At 39.6% G+C, this 20,700-nt stretch overlaps 1 long non-coding RNA gene across 2 annotated transcripts in view; it reads right to left on the bottom strand.

Annotated features, from left to right (window-relative positions):
- Positions 1 to 20,700, bottom strand: part of LOC112533250 — a 142,141-nt gene that overhangs the window by 112,570 nt on the left and 8,871 nt on the right. For both annotated transcript variants that reach the window (XR_006931280.1, XR_003077163.3), the window contains exon 2: positions 11,095 to 11,306. This is a non-coding gene — a long non-coding RNA (uncharacterized LOC112533250). The remainder of the gene's footprint in view (positions 1 to 11,094; positions 11,307 to 20,700) is intronic.

Consider the following 20,700-nt stretch of genomic DNA (forward strand, 5'->3'; position numbering starts at 1 on the left):
AGGAAATATTATAAAAATATAAATATCCACATAATAGAAATAATAATCAACAATTCTACTTTTAGCTGAAGTCAACATAAAGGGCTCTTACACAATAAGCAGTTATTTCACTTTCTCTTTCTCTACTTCACCTATTCCACGCTTTCTCCTGTATCATCTGATAGGAGCCTGCCATCCTCTCCTACCCCTGCAATAATGACTAAACCAAACAGCACGAGGCTAGGAGTGTTTCACATTTTCAGAAGAAACACTCAAAAACTCATCAGCTGCTGAAATGTTTTAGCTTTTTATTGTAATAAAGATTAAAACCAGACTAAACAAGACCTGTGTAGCACCCTGGGTGGGGCCATACAAAGTCAAATCTAAGCAGTCAGGGGTTCTTGAGTTCTCAGCTTTTTCTCTCCTCATAAGGAAACATTTCTCTTCACATCGATTTTGCAGTTCTTTTTCAAAGCTTCTTTTTTCTATTACTATTTTCTCTTCTGGTATCTTTCATCTGTCATGAAAGCTTAGCTGCTCGTATATCGCTAGAACTGCTGCTCAACAAGTGCTTGCATTCATATGGTGCTGATGCCCTACGCTGTGAGAAGGGGAGCATCACTCTTCCAATCAGTGCCTTTGGACCACATCTGCACACAGCTGCTTTTCTGGCAGCATACACGATTCTGTCTGCTATCTAATGGCCTCTAAGAATCCTCCCATTTTCATGGCTTCCGAATGCTTTTAAAATTACTTTCCCAACTTTCACAGCGTTTCCTTGTCCCTTAGATGAGTGGGCAAAGTATAAGCACAAAGAACAGAGCAGGACTGAGACTGAATGGAGAAAATACTGGGACATATCAATCCAGGTGATCTCCCAACACATTTTGCCATGCAGCCATTTAACATCACCAGGAATATGAAGTCTGACTTGAATGGCCAATGAAATTCAGCACTGAAGTTTTGAAAGAGTTTATTTAAATGTATTTTCCTCAGCATTTTCCTTATAAGATATGAAAAGCCTCTCTTCTGCTTCAGTAGTTATAACACATATATTCTCTTGGACCTACAAACTCATTCTCTCTTGTTTGGATGCCAAACACATTCAAATTTATCTCCAGCTTTCATCTTCTTCAAAAAGGTGTTTTTTTTGCTTTGTTTGCTACTGTTATGTCTGCTGTACATACCAACACTGTAAAGGCTTATCAAGTGTTAACAGAGTTTATCTCTAAATTTTGCAATTGTTTTCAGATACATTGTAATGTGTTTTTCTCATGTTCAGCTATATTTCATTAAGAGAACGCTATAGCTTTTATAATCTTTGAGTGTTAGTTTTAAGATAGATGTATGCGAGTATCTGTCACATTTAATTATCTCCTCCATCACATTCACTAAGTGGCCTATTAAGTGCAAAATGACTGGTTCATATACTCATTAGAAAAGGGAGATTTCATGGTACAACAAAAAGGAAAGGATTTTTTTAATTTCTGATTCTACAAGAGAGAAAGAAAAAATGGCAATGCTTAAAGAGGAATGTTTAATCACTTGTGTGAGCTGAAAAAGCCCAGTATATTTTTTTATGCTGTTGGTACAAGTCCTTTGATCATTGGTTCAAATCCAGCTTTGTAGGTGGAGAATATAATCCATTATAATTAGATAGTTGTAGGCCCATATAAATGAGTAGTTTTCAGTTTAGTTTTCGATGGATAGGGCACAAAAATCCACTCGGGTTAACTCCTTACCAACAAACCAGACATAATTTTACACTAAGATTACTTTTTGGAAATGACTGAACTCTATGACATTACCAAAGTAATTTTTCCTTCGCAGTACAGTCAAGGGCAGTGTAATATTCCCTATTTGAACTTGACTGTGAGCAGCTGAGAAAACTAGCTAGCTTTCCCTCCACTAAGAGGTTATTCCTTGACAGATACCTTTGTACCAGAAACACAGCTCTTTCTTATCACAGAGGCACGGTCTCAATGGTCATCTTGCCCTTGATGTTGACATCTGAATGGGATTTGGGGGGTGGGACCATAGAGATGGCTTGGGAAGAGATGCTTGGTGAGATGAGAAGCTCTAGGAAGCCAAGCATTTTAATTGTATTTATTGTAATGACTCTCCTCCCTTCTACCTTTTCCTTTACTTTAAGTTCTCTAAAAGTATAAGTGTAAAACTTCCATATGGTCTGCCTGGCACCAGAAATGTTGGGAATGATTTTGCACACCCATATCCTTCTTTTTATATCTCAGTTGTCCCCTCTTCCTCCTGATCTCCACAGCCCAGTATCTCCATTTGGCCTTCTATTCAATCTCTTGGCATTGTAGCAGAGGCATTTCTTCAGACAAATACTCTCACTTTATGGTTTAGGTATCTAGGTAAAATGGATCAAGAAGTCTGTTCTGCTGCTGAAACCAGTGAATAGTACTTTTCATCATCATCAACAGTAAAGTGTGTTTTCAAGTACCAGATTTGCTGCTGTGCTTCTGAGTATTGGATTTATAACCTTAGAAAATCAGGATCTGAGGATGTACATATATTAGCTACAAAGAGCATAGCTATATGTAGTAATAGGGAGATTTTCCTACAGATAGCTCGTAGTGTGAGACTAATAAAGGTTTCATATAACAAAGCTACCCAAGGCTTTAGAGCCAGATTTCAATACAAGTCCTAATTTATATTTCACATTTAAATAAATGGCCAGATTTTCTGAAGTGCTAACAAAAAAGTTTGGCTCTTTTGGGTTCATGAGCTGTGTTCAGAAGTGAGAATATGAAAGAGAAGCACGTTGCCAGAGAGACAGAAGCCTCAACAAGTGAACATTTCTTCCTCTTCCCCTCCATTCCTCACTCCCAAATACTCTCCTGGGCTCCCAGCTGGCTGGTCTATAGCAGATGCTAAAGGAGGGTGAGGCAGACTCCAGTCAACTTTAATCCAAATTTCTTCCTTTTACAGACCACTGTCATTCACCAGGGACATGCTGTCTGTATAAGGGAAGGAGAGTTCCCAGCCATTTCCCATCTTCCCTCACTGCTCCCATTTGTACAAAAAACCCAATGCTTTGTGGGTGCACAAAATAATAGGTATCCAGGTTTTAAGAAATACCTTCCTCAGCCTACCCTACTGTTTTTGTGAGACACAACTGCAAGCTGTCAGATGTCTTTAGTTTTTTTCCAACTGCAATTCTAACTGTTTAAAAGGAATTAAACATAATGGCTTATATAGAAAATATACCTAATGCTCACTCTGATAAAACAATACCTACGTGCTTGCAGGTGTTCCACAATCTGCTTGGAAAGTCTGTGAGAAAAAAAAAGCATCCTGCACTATGTTTAGCTAACAAGAGAGCGGGAGAAACTGCTACATTCTTTCATTTCTTCATTGTTTGATCATTTGATTGTTTTGCAAGCCTTACACCATATGTTGCTAATTGACATACAAAGGATGTGTGCTCTGTTGTCCTCATTAATTTGTAGCAACTAAATATTTTGTCTTCCACTTAAACTTGCTAAGATCCACTCTGAAAAAGTCTATAATTAGGCTCAAACTGTTTGTGAAGTGCAGTGAGGGTGTCCTGGCTCTGGCAGCTGAGGAGGAGGAGGAAGAGAAGAATGAAACAGCATGAATGAAATCTGTGGGCAAAAGAGATATCAACTTGAACAATTAATTTTTGCAGAGTCCCTCTCCCAGTAGTGGTGGAAAAGAGAAAACCAGGCTTGTTTTTTTGGTATGCATTAATTGTGGAAACGGCCCTACTGCTGCTGAGCACAGCTTATGTGCCACAGAGCACTGCTACCCATCCCATGGTACAGATCCAGCCCCGAGTCCCTCTGGAAGACTAATTAGAGGGAAGCGGAACAGACTCGGTCACTTCCTCACTCTGGCTGCTTTTGTGTATATCCCACTGCACCGGGGAGGTGGGCACAGAGCCTCGGGAAGTCATGGAATCATTAAGGTTGGAAAGATTAATAAGATCATCCAGTCCCACCATCAACCTATGCCTGTGCCCGCTCTAGACCATATCAATCAGTGCCACATCTGCCCCTTTCCTGAACACTTTCACGTACGGTGACTCCATCACTTCCCTGGGCATCCTGTTCCAATGCCTCACCACTCTTTCTGAGAAGAATTTTTTCCTAATAACCAACCTGAAAATCTCTCTCTCTTTTTTCCCCCCCTTAAGTCATGATGTTTCAGTTTTTGGCTAAAGGACCACAGTTTCTGGACTACTAAGCTGTTCCCCAAACTCCATTTTTGCCCTCAGTGCTGTGACTTTATGCCACACATCTCTGGAAAGCCTGAATACACCCTCCTTAAGAAATTCAATATCACTATTGTGTTACAAGGCCTCATTAACATGAGTAAAATCCTCTCATGAAAGGTACCATAGAGCGACAGAATTTTATCTGTTCCCCTTCCTTATAGTGATTACTTTTCCATTCCTGTCATTCAGTGGAATGAACTTCATATTTATTTAGAGCCTGAAAATTCAGATTTACTATGTGGAAAGGTCTGTAGACTTTTTCTGCCTGATTTTCTTCTAGGTGAGCTGAAAGGGATGTATGGAAGCACTCCACTGTCTTCTCCAGTACAAATTCTGGATAGTGGCCAGTGTCCTTGTACATTATCATAATCTTTTTATGCCTTAAGAGCAGGAAGTAATCCATGCTCTAAAAAAGGGAAAAAATTGACCACCTATCATGCTGACTATATATCTAGAAAAAGAACCAAACACAGCAGAGCAGAAACTGAAGTTGATCAATTCTATATGCCACAGCACTTGCAGATATATCCTCCCAAAGATGAATTTTCTGTCACAAGTCCAAACCTCTAGAGCATAAGAAATAGCAGTAGTAGATACAGTGACTATAAGAAGCAGGAAGTAGTTATCTAAATACCTAATCAAAAATCATTATTTTCTGTCTCTAGGCTTGCCTTCCAGGTAGAAATGGAATATTGCCTCTAAACTTTGTTAAGAAACAGATGGGACTCTGCTCCAGATCAGCTTTCCTTCCAGCTGCAGCAATGCTCTTCATCGTAGAAACACTGAATATTTGCCTGACACTCATGAATTACTAACCAGCACTGTGCTCAGTAAAGGGCTTTGTCAGTAAATCTCTGAGAAATAAAACAAAAAACAAATGAGAAGCCCCACAGCCAAATTTTTGGACTGTAGCATCTCTAAAGGAGAGCCAGAGCAGCTGAAGGCTGTGACACCTACAAGCAAGAGCAACAACTGTTGTGGTTGGCACTTCTCAGGAGCTCCACCTGTGGCTCTGTGGCAGAACTGGCACACCTGTGGGGCCTGCCCTGCTCCCAGAGAAGGCTGATTTGGCCTTGCATTACCTACAGCTGGTTATTGGTGGCATTCTGAAGCAGGAGAGCATGTACCTACATATCCTAGGCCATGGTTGCTGTGCTGGAACAACATGACTTAGCACAAGCTGTGCTGCATCAGCATTAAGCAATACCAAAATCAGGTTCTCCAACATCCCCTGGATGTTGGGTATCCAGAAAATCTTATGACTCCAAAAATGACTAAAGTCTCTGCAGTGAAATATGCCAAATGGTGCCCTTTGAGGTAGAAGGGTTTATGCCTGCTTCAGGCAGGACAGTGCTGAAGCTCATGTACCTCCTGGCTGAACGCATCTGAAGTGTAATGGAGAAACTCCAGCTGGAATAAGTAGGTGTTACTTAGCAAGAAACACCTTCTCTCTGTGTTATGAGCTTTCCATTAGACCATCTTAAATCATAAATTGCTGAATCAGGTTTTTAGCAATTCACATAATGAATGCACCTCCTCTGTTATTAGATACAACAGGTCAGTTCTCAGAAGCTATTCTCAGTTGATGGGGAAAACAGAATTTAATCCATTGTAACAAAGTGTGGCAATATTTTAATACCAATGTTTATTTCATGACAACTTCTCCCTGTTTTTTTCCATTCTCTGCATACCCATCAATTTACTTTCTTTGAAGCAGCATGCAGTAGAACATTAGAAAACTTACTGTCTTCTGGATGAGAAAGATTCTCACTGCTTAGTGCTATCAGTGCACCCTGGTTTGTTCAGAAGGAATCCCTACTAGATATGTCAATGTCTGTTCAGTTTTTTGACCTCTCGAGTGGTTTATTTAAAAATGGTGCATTTAAAAAGTGTATTTGTATAGTTTTCCACTCCCCCTTTCTAAAAATCAGTGAAATCAAAAGGTTACATTACCCATATGCTTTGAAATTTCATTTTGAACTGAATGGAATAATTGATTTAAAGTTTAGGTTGAAAGGAAAGTCTTGAAACTACTAAAAAACCTGGCAATATTTCAGCCCAAGCCATGATGTTTTAAGGGCCTCATTCATCCCATGGACATTTTGTGCTGGACAATCCATTAAGATTTTTTGCTGTTCTGTTCTTCTCATAAAGACATCAGGACTCCCTCCTTCTGCCTATCTTAAAAGAAAGCAAAAAAATCCAATTCCTCCAGTTAAGTCATTCTTTGGCACTGGGAACACAAGAAGTAATTTCTCACTGCCAGCTGGGAAACCATAAAGTCTGACTAGGTCAAGCCCTTAATCCTTCTTCAGCATCACTGATCACATTATCATCATTATAGCAGTACTATATATAGGGAGAGAACAGGAAAGATGGTGCTAACACAGTCTTTCTCTCCTGACAAAGCAGCCTTAGGCAACTGTGCTTTGAGCTCTTGGAACTGAAAGCAAGAATACACCTTTTTGTGCCTACAGAGTTAAAAAAAAAATCTGGTAAGAAGAGGCTGGGAGAGAAAAAAATCAGTTTTGAAGTCCTAAGTCCAAATATTGTTTACTGAGGTACTGTGTCACCTAAATAAATGAACTATGCAGTCTGCAGTGTAGACAAATAAAGCTGAAAAGTTGGGAAAAAAAAAAAAAAAAAGAAAAAATTGACTGGTAGGGTCCATTTCAGATCGAGCAATTCCTGTAGTTCCTTCTCCAGAAACACGGATTCCAGCAGCTGAGACTGACAGTCAGTGTTTTACACTCCACAGATTTTAAATATCAAAATGACAGTTTCTCACATGTTGTTGTCCATCAGGAGGAGCCATGATTGCTGTTTGGAGAAGATGTGATTGCCAACCTGTGGCTGGTATGATTGCTCTTTGCAATTTGCTGTCCCTGAATGTGTTGCTGGGAGTGCGTGGGGGAGGGAGGTAAGCAGCTGAGCTGCAGTGCACTTCCCAAACAAATGCACTGTCCTGGTTTCTCACTATAAAGCTTATGCAATTATAGTCTATATGTTTCAATTTATTGTTCTCTTTTAAATATTTTTTCATACCCATCCTATACCCATTGGCTACTTCCACAGGAATTAAAGTCCTGTAAGTTTTCCACAGTTAAACAGGGACAATATAGAGACTTCTAATATTCTCATTGAGATAAGGGTTACTGCATCTGACCAGTTCCCAGGAACAATTATCCGGGATGCTTAGCCCTTGGAAGGAGAAAAACAGGAGAAAATCCTTTTGTACCAGATGAGAAAAGTGCATTATTAAAAAAGAATTCACAGCAGCTCTGATTTAAGACAGCTGCACTCAGCATCATTGGTTCCACTGTACACAGAGCTATTCATTTCCAGACATTGTCTTGTATATTGAGTATATATGCAAACTTTGTTCCACCCTCAACACAACTATATATCTACAGTGAAAAGCACGTCTGTAATTGCTGGAAGAACACAGGAGTTATTGGCTCTTTAGTCTGCCTAGTCCAGAGGAAAATGATCCTAGGGAAAGTTCTTCTAAACCTTATTAGTGGCAGTTGACTTATAACCTGTATCACAGTAATTTTTACTTCATGTGAATAAAATCAATTGTGATTCTCTGTAGTGTAACTATCCACATTCACATTATTTGCATATCTAATCTGGTTTTGGATTGATCTTTCATTTTGGTTAGTGCTGCAGTGGCTCATGCTGTTTTCTTTTAATTTTTTATCAGCTGTTAGTTTGTTGCCTTTCGGATCAATTGATTGTGACTTCATTAAGTGAGAGGATAAATAGTAGTACAGATGTATTTTTCCTATCCCACAGAACATATCTCACTGCGTCCCTTCCATGGGGTTTCTCTTGCTTCTAGATTAAATGGTCTGTTCTTTTTCTTCAGACTCCCTTTCTGGGAAGACTCTTTGGACTGCTAATCACTTTTACTGCCTCAATCTGCACATAGAGCCTTCGCCGAGATAAGGGTGGTCAAGTTCATAAAATTTTGCAGCGGAGAGGAAGAAAAGATGTTGAACTGACGCTAATGAAGAATCTCATAGGCCAGTGGTTCCAATTCAAGCTACAATATCACAGCTGAAACAATGTCAGGACCCATTTCACAACCTATTAGAAAAGAGAAACCACCCAACAACAGAAGCTCATAACCCTTTGGATGTTGCCTTGAGAGCCATTCACATAGACAAGTTCTGCAGGATATTGGATGTTCTCATCTTACCAAGCAGAAATCATACAGTATTTTGCAGAGAGGGTTGGACTTCTGGTAAATTTGAGCCCCTCTCTGCTGCTGTAAAAACAATCTGAATATCCTAAGTATTGGATGAATTCCATGTAAGCAGAATGGAAAAAAACAAAAGGAAATATAAAAATCACTGCATCCAAAAAGCAGATTTGAGCCCATGCCAGGACAAAGAAAGTCAATACGCATGTACAGAAAGGAAACAATGTTTTATAACATTTTAGAGTCCTCGTTTATCAGATGTTTTGTTTTACCACTGAAGAATAATAGATACGCAAATAGCAAAGACCTTTCTCTTTCAAGAGAGTGAAAGAGATTCTTAATTGCATTGAATTTATGACATCTCTCCTCCATTTGGTGGTGGATCACTCATCCAGGAAGCAGGCGCTAGTGCCACCAGTTGCTTTGCTGTGCACATTCACATATTGATTAATGTCTATCTTGATTTATTTACAGAGAGCACAGGCAACGTCCTGTAACACACTTGCACTAAGTAACTGTTGATTCATTTTGGACATATGATCAAAACCATTCTGAGGCTTCAAAGCACTTTCGCGTACATTTTTACGCTTTTTATTCCCCTCATTTTGTCCTTGGGGGGAAAAAAAAAGGCAGCAAAGGCATGCAAATGTAATCACACTAGCCTCAGATGATGAATATTAAAAGTTTGAAAGGTTGTAGCTTTCTTCTGCTTTATGTTGATGTATGTTTGTTGCCATGGGTATGTGTGGGCAATGTGTAGGTGGTTGTATTAATGCTTTGCAGCTCATCAAAAAGTTTATCTGTTTGAATCCAACAATGATTATTGTGCTTGTCCATGTGATATTTACCCTTATATCCTATGTTGTACACTAATTAAACTGATGTAAAAGTGAATAGGTCGACGCCGTAAAAGTTAATGGCCCACTACTTCAGAACTCCAGGCATTTGTAGGGTCATATTTATGGTATTAATTTTGAATGTCGAGCTGTTTGAACTCTGCTGAGTGCACTATTCGGGGATATGTCAAAGCAGCATCTTAACTGTGAATTTAGCACTAGAATACTTCCCCTCTAGTCTACAGAGAATATCTACCACACAGAGCAGAGTAAGTTAGGATAGAGTTAATTCCTGAGATTCTCCCAACAACTCTGGTGTTCTGAACTGAAATCAGTATCTGTAATATGTTAATGCTGTAATTACTTTTCATTAGGCTTAAAGCTCAACCTTTTCACGGTGCGTTAAAGAATGCTCCTATATTGTTCTACTGATCATCAAGGCAAATTGCTTGAGAAAGTAAGGCTTAAAGGCCAAGACCAGAAATAGGCTCTGAAAGGATTGAGGTGTTTGGGTTAAAGACTGCAGGTCCCCAGTCTCCTTTCTCTCTCCTCAGGTACACAAGGACTGAGGTGTGGGAGAAGAGGGCTCACATCTGCATCCTCTCTCAGCATTACCACATGAGAGTGGCTTAGATTTACTCTGACTACTTGTGTGCTGGGTGTTGTGGCATGGAGTGCTCATGCACTCAAGGCTGGAGGGCAGCTCAGGACTTCCCAACCCCACCTCTAATCTGACAGGGAATATCGTTGCATTAGCACAGAGCTGCACACAACTCCTATTACTGGCAGCCTCTAACCAGACTGTGGATTCCTGAGGGTGCCAAAAGCCAGTCTATGTGTTAATGTCACAATGCCTATGTCCTTTTGTCCCTCCTGCACTCAGTTAACTGCTATTAGATCCTCACTGTCTGTCAACACTGATTGTTTCACCGGCTATTAGCCTGTCTCTAACCTTTGTGTTTATTGGAAAAATTATTGAGACAAAGGTAGCAAGGCAATTTGGGCATCATCTGACAGCTTCTGATTTCCATCATCTCCTATGGGCAAAATGGCAGTGGCTACTCCAGCATAACCCAAACAGTGAGCAGAGGTGAGGAGCCACACTGATCCAATTATGGCTATCTGCACTGCCCTCAAAGGCTTGAGGTAACTTGCAGATCAGAAAGAAAGATGAGCTTGTAACTAGCTCAGTCCAAAGGCTTCTGAAGTCAAGAGAAATCTTTTCATCAAATTCAGTGAGTTTTGGATCAGGGCCACTAAGAGAGCTTTGACAAGTGGGCACAGAGGAACATTAGAGATTTTTTCCCCACCAGGTATTAAAAAGAGATGGAAGCAAGGAACTAAACACAGAATCACTTCACCAGTGTAGCACATGCTGTATTTCTGACTAAAGAAAACAGGTTATTTCTGTGTGTAAGCTGCTGGCCTTGCCAGCTGAATCCTGCAGCTTTCCCTTGCACTCTGTAGTATCCTACGGTACATTGTAAGGTGATTTCTCAGAAAGAAAATACTGTAATTGCAATTAATCAATCGTGCTGTGTTGTAATTAAATGACTATATCAAAGAGGAAGAAATTAAAACTGGAATCCTTAAAACAACCATTCAGTGATATAATTACAGCATACCATACAGAAGCAAATTAGCTTCTGCCTATGTGAGCTCTGACAAACTAATAAACACCTTGCTGTGTAAATGGAGACCAGGTATATTTTCAGGCTCTTAATCACTGCAGCTTACAAGGAAGCAAAATGGCAAATCATTTTTTTTTTTCTGCTTTGTGAGTGAAACACATTCAATGTCAGTCTTACCTCTTCATGTACCTGCAGCTGGCTTTTCCCGAATGTCTTCCTGAGATGCTCTGTTCTTTCTTTTTGTCACCAGGATGTTTCCCTACAGAAGGAGATGTCTAGTCCATTTATTCACTGCTTCGTGGTAAGGAGGATTCATCAATGTACAAAATTGCAGTCGGCAACAAGGAAGGGTCACGAACCCATTGGCCCATATAATCCCTTTGTCGGTCCTGTTTGGAAAAGAAGCACATTCAAATTTGAGTGATTGCATCAGAAATCTTAGTGATTAACAATACGCACAAAGCAAAGAATGTTCAACAGGTAACCTTACATTTTTTTTCTTAATCTAATATCAAAGAACTTAATATATGTGAATCATCTTACTACAGGAAAAAGATCCTATGAAACACTGAAAAGCAATTATGTTAGGAACAGAATACAAAAAGTAAGAATCAGAGTTCATTGAATCATTTTAATTTACTGTCGCAAGAGATGTAAAGCTAACAAATGAGAAGATACCATATTCATGCTGAAATGTGCCATAAATATGACAGAGCATCATAAGAAATGCTCTGATATAATTCACTTAAAGCTTGTTCAAATTAATATACTGCTTGTAGAAAATGTGTAGGAGCTGTTAAATTTATTTTAAGGAAATATATTGGCTTTAAGGAAGGAACAGTCACTGTGACAGACATTAAAACATTTGACAGAATTAAGGAATATGATAGGAGATGTATTCCAAACGAACTCAAGATATCTCTGGCAGGGTTTTGCAGTTTAAGAAACCCTTAATGAGGCATTTGAACTGCATGGGAGAACAGCTCTCGTAGCCTTTGGAACATGACTACAAAGAAGATATTGATCTGTAGATGTTATCCGATCGTATTCCAGATTAAAAGATGACAAAATCTTTGGGAGGTAGTTGAGAAGATTAACCTGTCAAGGAGATTCCTCGTAATGAGATTATCCTGGAGTGAGACTTTTCACAAAGGTGGAGAGATTATTAAGATGGAGAAACAGTGTTAAAAGGGATTTATTTTGTGTGTGAGCTGCTTTTTGTTTGTTTGTGTACGTGGGTGCATGTGTACGTACTTCATTTTGACAGCTGGGTTTGGAATGCACAAAGGGAAAACACTGATCTGTGTGACAGGATGTACAGAGATGAAGCTCTGAGAAGGTTTGTCTTTTGAAAGTTCATTACAAAGCCCACTGCTTGCTCTCCCCATGACCCTAAGATCCACCACCTCTGCATTTAAACCAAGTACTTGTTACAGCCTGAGAGAATATTTCTGAGAAATAATCACCTCCCCCCTTTGGTCACTAGCTGCAGGGGCTGTGGGTCAGTAGCATTCAATCGACTACCTGTACGACTGCTTTTCCAGATGTGGGGGAACCACATCGTGCATTTAATTCATTGCACATATATATCTGTGTAACTACACATCTGTATCTCTACATAGCCATACAGCTATATATCTATGGGTCTATATATCAATGTAGCAGTACACATAATTGCTCTGATCTTGCAGATTCCTGGGCAGGTGTTTGCCTAGCATTAGCTTTTGGAGATTTTCAGACTGCTAGCAAATACAACAGAACAGTTCCTGTATCTTCTGTTGTTCCAGGCAGGAAGAACTACACCTACCTAGCTGCATTTTAATGGTTCCCATTAAAAAGTTATCAGTCTCTAAACACAGAGAAAAGGTTGTCCTTTGTGCTATGGTCCAACATCATATAAGTTTATTGATACAGGGCGATGAACTGATTAGGTAACTGCATTGTCCTCATGTACTAGGACATTTTGTCATTTTGACTCATTGCTTTCTAAGGATGAGCTATAATATAGATCACTTGGCTTTTCTGCTATTGCTGTGGTAGCTATTCAGATGCTTATTTTTGAAACCGTATGAAGGTGCTAGAGAAAGTCAGCATGTTTTAGCAACCAGGGCATGTCAAGGAAGTTACATCAAGGATTAATCAGATCTCCTTGCTGATTTGTTGCTCTGTAATGAAGCAATATAGTACTGAGTTAACTTCGAAGTTGGAATGATTACCACTCTGTTTGCCCTCTTGTTCCCGACCATCATTTATACTCTCAAGGCTGAAGTCTATAATTCACACGCTGAACAATCTTGTGCTGTCTGGGGAATCCTGACTGCTTGTAGATGGCTGTGCTTCTAAAGATGCTGCTGCAAAGCTAGAGCTGGAGCAAATCCAGTTTATTAATTGATTCTTTCTTTTCCTAAGATTACTTCCTATCTTTGTTCCAGTTTCCTCTTGTGAAAACTCCGGCTGGAAGAAGCTCACAGGGCCAGAACTGATAGCGCCAAAGAATAAAGATTCTCCAGCTTAATTCTACAGATGCAAAGAAGGCCCGTCAATCTACAAGAGATACCTGATGAGCTCGTGAGATATCAGGTCTTTCTAGCTGAGATCTCTTGGGCAGCAAGGGAAGGTCAACCTGCTGTGGTATTTTGACGAGTGTTCAGCTCATGAGATGATGAAATTCCCTTCAAAATATCTTTTAAATCCTCCACTTGAAAGCGTACTCAGCATTAGAGCATAGTGGCATGTCTTGCTTTATTGAATTCATCACAGCACCGTTAATCCTCCCTGCTTTTCTCCTAGGAAAAATAAGGCAAAGGAAACCTTTCTCTAAATATGAGGAAGCTGTATTCTGGATTTCTATTTTATTATTATTATTATTATTATTATTATTATTATTATTATTATTATTATTATTATTATTATTATTATTATTATTATTATTATTATTTTTGCCTTCTCCTACATCCGCTCTTTTGAGGAGAAATCAGAAGCAGAAGCAGCCCCATTGGATGATGAAGGGCCATACAGCTGAACTCAGCACACATGGTAGTTTTCTCCCTTGTTCCTGCAAGGGATGTGTGTGGAATTACTGGGTACATTAGCAACACGGCAGACAGAGGTGAAATAGATGATATCAATTATGCAAATTCAAAAGCCATACCCACCAAAGGTTAATTTACAGTGCCAGTTTACCTGGTAAGTGGGGAGACCACTGCTCTTTTGGTTTCAAAAAGGGCTGCTGATTGACAAGAAATAAGTCACAGGCAATGCTTTAAAAGGGTAAGTGAGGCAATAGGATTGGTCCCATTAAAGATGATTTAGGGACTACTCCTCGTATTACATATGTAAACTTGGCAGCAGGTGTATTTTCAAAAGAGAATTAATTTATTGGTATCAGGGAAGAAGGGCAACAAATGCAATGGAACAAAGCCAACAAATTAAAAATAATTTGAGGAAATTAATTAGGCTTATGTGCAAGCAAATGCATGATATACTTTCCCACTGGAAAATATAAGGTAATGCAGCAGGGGACAGAAAATAATTATAAGGCTATGGTCTCAGGAAACACTGATCATGAGGGAGACCTCAGGACAATTGTAGAAGATATAGTAAAATGCTCCGTTATTTATCAGAGTGGAGAAAGTCCAGCAACAATTTCAAGAGCGTATTGACTGAAACATGTGAAATGGAAAGGGTGAAAAGGAAAGGAGGTTGATGCTCATTTATTATTATTGATTTGCATTATAGTAGCAACTTTATACACCAGCAGAGTGCAGGATCCCTTTCTGCTAGGCTCCGCATCAACAGTAAGAGGCATTTTATAATCTAAACAGACAGGGGAAACAAAAAGATAGAAAAGAATTATAATCCCCAATGACAGACAGAAAACTGAGGCATGGAGATGGTAAAGCTTGAGCTGTTTGGAAAAATGTGACCTTTTAATTAAAAATAGAGCTGAAAATGAAAAATATTTAAATTTTGTCACAGTTCTCATGGGAAATTTTGAGTTGCAGCTAAAACCTCTGTGTTTTGGGTTACAACAAGAAAACAATGAAAATATTCTTGCATGTCTTTTCCTATCCTGCACTCTCAAGAAAAGCCTTTTCAAAAGAAGCACAAGCATGAATTCATTAATATGCACATTATTTCTCTGCAAACCAGGCTTCCAATTTAAGGAAACTCTAATTTGAAAGTAAATTTTCAACCAGCTTATAAGAAGTTGTTTGGTGTCCACCCAACAGCAGGTGCATGGAAGACTTGGACAAAGCCCTCTTCCACACTACTGCAAACAGAGGAAAATCCTTCTTAGAGACAGCAAAGGAGTGCCTAAAAATACAGGGCTTCTCTACCATGGGAGGTAGTGAGCTGTTATGGATTTGCTCTGCCCTAATTACCACTTTTCAAAGCTCCATGCACATTTAAGTTCACGGTGGCTTACTCCACTTTGTATAGTGGAAGAAGTCATCCGCTACTCAGTATGCCCTTAAAATGTCTATGTGTAAAGCGTGGAGCTATAAATTCAAACCTTGCTTTACTGTGCACTAGTTCTTCGGGGTAGACAAGCCCACAGAACATTACAGTTATTTCAGCATTATGGGGAAACAAGATAGACACCATTAACATTTTATGAGCAATTTTGGTCCTTGAAACATAAGACACTCTCAGCAGAGATTGAATTGGTGGAGCTGTAGCAACAACAAAAAATAAGGGTTCAGGGAACACGAGTCAAAGGGAAAGATTAGCTAGCCATGGGGGATTATCATAGGGAAGGGGCAGATAAACTCTTGGTGAAGGTGACGGATTCATGCCAATAAGTTATCTGCACTGCTAAATAATTCAAAAGAAAGAGGGCAGGGATGGAAGCTAAGGGAGATACTCATGCAAAAGCAGTTTCAGAACAGTCTTGTACAAAAGTTTAGCTGCAAAGAGTCAGCAGCAGGACTGAGTTAGAAAAATGAAGCTACACAAAGGCAAAAAAAGAGACCCAATATTTTAGTTAATAGCTTTTCATGAGTAGGAAACAATGTAAAAACTGCATCTCAGGCAGAACTTCTCAGTGCTTTCTGCTTTATTGTGATGACTTGAAGTGCAATTGAATTGGGCTTGTAGCTGAAGAGGGGGTAAAACACTCCCCCAGGTCTAGTTTATTTATTTGGTTTTGCAACAACCAGGAGTTTGACTCCTCTCGCTGGAAGTGCCACTGCATCCCATTTCCAAAGGTACCCCAAATGGCCTTACCATAGCCGTTTCAATTGGCAAGAGACTGTTATTACAGAGCGAGCCAGGATTAGATTCATAGTTTAACGTATTCAGAGTTGGCAACCTGGTAAGTTATTTACTTCCTCTGTTCCTCCCAACAAAGAAATGTTAGAGGTCATATTGTAACTTTTTAAAGGCACTTGGAGATATAAGATTGAAAAATGTGTCACAGAAATTCCAAGTGAGCATGACAGCACCCTGTATAATTGCAAGAGGAAAGAAGAAAGGTCTGAAAGTATTGCAGAGCTACAGTAATACCACTGAATCGGATGTCACCACAGGTTTAAAGTCATCCAGGTAACTGTTGCCCATTTGTAGTAATTAAAACCAGATAATTATTTTGTTGCAACCCAGCCCAGAGAGTTTTTTCTTCTTACAAGCTCTTAATCAATGAAGAAATACTGCAGGAAATATTTTCCTCCTGTTTCTCAGATACACAGTACTCTATTCTGGAAAAAAAATCCATCAAAGGGATATTATTTTTATATGGGTATATTGGAGAGTGAAATCAGGGGAACAGTTGGCTGAATTATTCCATTGCCTTTCAAAGATGTTTTAATAACATCTACCATTGTCCACCAAATACTAACAATGCTTTATAGGAAACAACTTTAAATTGCACCTACCCTTCAATACACATTTGACTTCCAGTAAATGGCTTATAAGCTTGAGAAACTCCTTTTGTGATACATTTCTATCTCTGGCCACAGTGAAACTTTCATTTTTAAGGGTTTAGAACATGACAAGGAAACTATACCAAGAATAAATTGATCTCTGCTCCTTCACCGTTTCCCCCAACATCTAAAATTCTGTTCTTTAAAAAACACCTGGCAGAAATGATTTACAATTTGAAGATTGCAAAAGTTGGAACATGAAGTAATTGGGGGCCCTGTTTTCAAATGTAACAGACTGAATCCCTAAACAGTCCTCTCCCCATGCAAGCAGCACTTTGCCAACTCTGTCACTAGGTGTGGAAAGTGATACATAAAGGAGGAAAGTCTGACAAACAGAATGAGGAGTATAATACTGAAACATCAGTGTTAAGTGATTATAGAAATGAAAGGGGGTTACGTTAACACTCCCTGCGAGGCACAGCGGTTGTTAACACCTCCCATGAATCACTGGAGCAAGGCTTTGACATGCCTGTGTGCATTGGAGGGCATGGCACAGCCCATGCTGCAGACTAGCTGCATGCCAACGCAGGAGCTTGTTAGAGCTCTCTGAGCATCTTGCTGGGCACAACTTTCCCGGTGTTCAAAGCAGCAATACCGATGAGGTTGCTTGTCTTTTCAGTAATAAGCCTGGTCAAGATTTCTGAGGCTATCAAAATGCTATTTAAAAATGACAGAAAATAAAGTGACTTTCACAAGTAAAGAGAACAAAACCCTTTTGGGAACTGGATCCTGTATCTGTTTAAATATTTAAATAACTAAAGATGCAGGCTGATTCAGGAAGGGATTTTCAAAGGAGTTCAAAGAGAAGAAACACATCAAAATGGCAGCAGAAATAACCAGTGCGGCACTGCCAGGCCTGTCTTGTTCTCCAGATGTGAGAAGCAGCAATTTGCTGGCTGTGTACCTCTCTTCCAGCATCCCTATACTCTGGATACTGACGTGACACAGTGAATGTGCATTGAGGGAGCTGGGCAATCTGAGGGGCAGTGTGTTGTACTCATAAGCACTTTCTCTTCAAATCCTGCCGTTTGCTAAGGAGAACTAAATAATGCCTATTCTCACACTGCATGCATTCCCTACAGTAAGATGTGGGAAATGCTGCAAATCATCGATGTGTCAGACCTCACTCTCAGCTCAAGAAATAAATAATACATATTTACACCTACGCACTCATTCCCCTGTGTATTTAGCAAAGGAACAGGAGGGATAGGAGCACACATGGGACCAGCAAATAAGTGGTAACCAGAATATATTCCTCTGCTTGTGCCAATTGTTTTGATGCAATATATCATCCTGAAACAGTTCTCTGTATTCAGAACGATGTTTCATAGATCCCCAAACAAGAAGTCAAAAGCTCACCAGAGGATGATGTTGCAGAACAAGAAAAAAGTTCTGTCTCCTTGAAGAAATCTTCATCTGCACAAGCATTTCTTATCTGCCTTTCTCTGCAAAGGGAGGGACTTGGACAGTCCCAAAGATTTGGATGGCTCAAGCCCTCAAAGGATGTAATGATGTGCAAAGCTTCTCTCACCCACATGCACATCCATCAGTCCTATAGAGCACATTAAGACCCAGTTAAGACCCAACTGGTACTTCAGATGGCAAACGATGTGGAAGAGCCTTCCTCTGTTGAGGAGGGCAACAAAGCTGGTGAGGGGTCTGGAGCACAAGCCTTATGAGGAACAGCTGAAGGAGCTGGGATTGTTCAGTCTAGAGAAGAGTAGGCTCAGGGGAGACCTTATTGCTCTCTATAACTACCTGAAGGGAGGTTGTAGTGAGTTGGGGGTCAGCCTCTTCTCTCGTGTGACTAGTGATAGGACTAGAGGGAATGGCTTCAAGATGTGCCAGGGAAGGTTCAGGCTGGACGTTAGGAAACACTACTTCTCTGAAAGGGTGGTCAGGCACTGGAATGGGCTGCCCATAGAGGTGGTGGAGTCATCGACCCTGGTGGTGTTCAAAGAGCGTTTGGATGTTGTGTTGAGGGACATGGTTTAGTGAGAACCACTGGTGAAGGGCGAACGAAGAGTTGGACTGGATGATCCTGTGGGTCTTTTCCAACCTTAGCGATTCTATGGTTCTATGATTCTATTGCCCAAGAGATGGAAAAATCAGGAGGAAAGGCCTATCACAAGTGAAATATTATAAGTTCCATAGTGTGCTACAGCCAATTTGTGAAACTGCTTGTTTATTTTTATTATCATATCATTAGCTTGGCCACAGTTGACAAGCGCAACAAGGATTATTAGTTCTTTTCTATTTTGATTTGGAAAGATGCATGGCGTTCAGTCAATAGTTTCCTATCCCACTCTGGTCATTTCCAATTTATATATTTGTTAAAAAAATATACATACATATATAGTGAGAGAGTGGATTGTTCCCTCTTCATGAATAAATAAAAGCAGTGCATGATATGTGACAGAAGAAGTCTCAGCTCTGTCGGCTGCAGGTCATTTCAATATTAGATATGCATACAACAAATCAAAAGGACAATAATTTATTCTTAACCACATAAGACAGCTCAAAATGGTTTCTTTACAGTTTCAAGACATGCATAAATGGAAAATACTCTGCAGAAAGACTGTTCCTTCATATGTATCCTTCAACAAGACTGAATACAAGAAAACAGATATGAAGAAACAGTTTCTAGCCAAGGTAAAATAATGCAGTGCTTTCAGTGAGGAATTCAAGGCACAGAACTAGATTCACATCCAAGCTGAACTCAATGGAGAAATGGAGATCATTTGGGATCCATGTGCAGTAGAAAAATGCATTAAGGGCATCTGTTGGACGCATAAAACATATACTGACCCTGCAATTACTGGCTTCACTCTCCTGTGACTTCTCATAAGCTCCAGGGCTGCTATTCGAGTTCCAAGTCTTCTCCTTTGACTTCAGCTCTGCAGGAATTTTTATTGCACTTGGCTATTTCAGATATTCGTTAGAAAAAATAAACACAGCTGCAGTCATGGGAAGTTGAAACGTTATCTTCAGCATTTCTCCTGCAACTCCATTTTTAATGATAACCAACCACACATAACTATGCAAAGAAGCACCCTGGCTTGTTCATGCTTCTCAACTTATTGCTTAGATACTGTCTCTAGTCACATGCAGCCTGAAGTCACATAGCATGTCTCTAATCAGACAGCAGAAAACTGGAATTTGGGTAGTACAGCATCTACAGAATTCAGCTCACAGGCTGGGTTAGGCTAGCAAGGAAGGAAATTAAAGAATTTGGAAGATCTATTAAACCCATTAGGATATCTTTACTGGTAAGGCTCAGAAGGAATTAGCTTCGTAATTATTTCACCAATATTTGTGATTGAATCACTGCCTCGCAGAGACTCCACAAAACAACGCTCTCGTATCTGCCTCTTCCATCCAGATGTAGCATAGTAAGCATAGGGGTCAATTTTTGACCCAAATAAGTTGTAATGAAATTATAAACCCGATCCAATTCATTTGAATTGTGCAGGTGTGGCTTTCTTGGTTACTAAATATTAGTCAAGGATTTCTCTCTAGGAGTTTGGGTCAACTCTTGAATATTTTGTAAAATTTGAAATCTACTAGTTTAAAATGGAAAATTACACAGCATTTTAATAAGAATAGATTTCTTGGATCCACTAAGAAGCATCTTCCTCGCTGTTGTCTTTTCGCACAGTATGAAAATTGAACACATACGGAGGTGATGCACTCTACCTTAAAACAATTTTGTATTGAATTCTGCTCCCATTTAGAAATATGTATATCCTTATTTTTCCTTCTTTTTGTAACAGATCCTTTTGCTATGAATTAGGGGCAACAGTATGATTACAGGGAGTCACCAGATGGTGCTATTGTACATTGTCTGTCTTGCTCTGTT

The sequence above is a fragment of the Gallus gallus genome, chromosome 11, assembly GCF_016699485.2.
Source record: "Gallus gallus isolate bGalGal1 chromosome 11, bGalGal1.mat.broiler.GRCg7b, whole genome shotgun sequence".
In the NCBI taxonomy this organism is placed as follows: domain Eukaryota; kingdom Metazoa; phylum Chordata; class Aves; order Galliformes; family Phasianidae; genus Gallus; species Gallus gallus.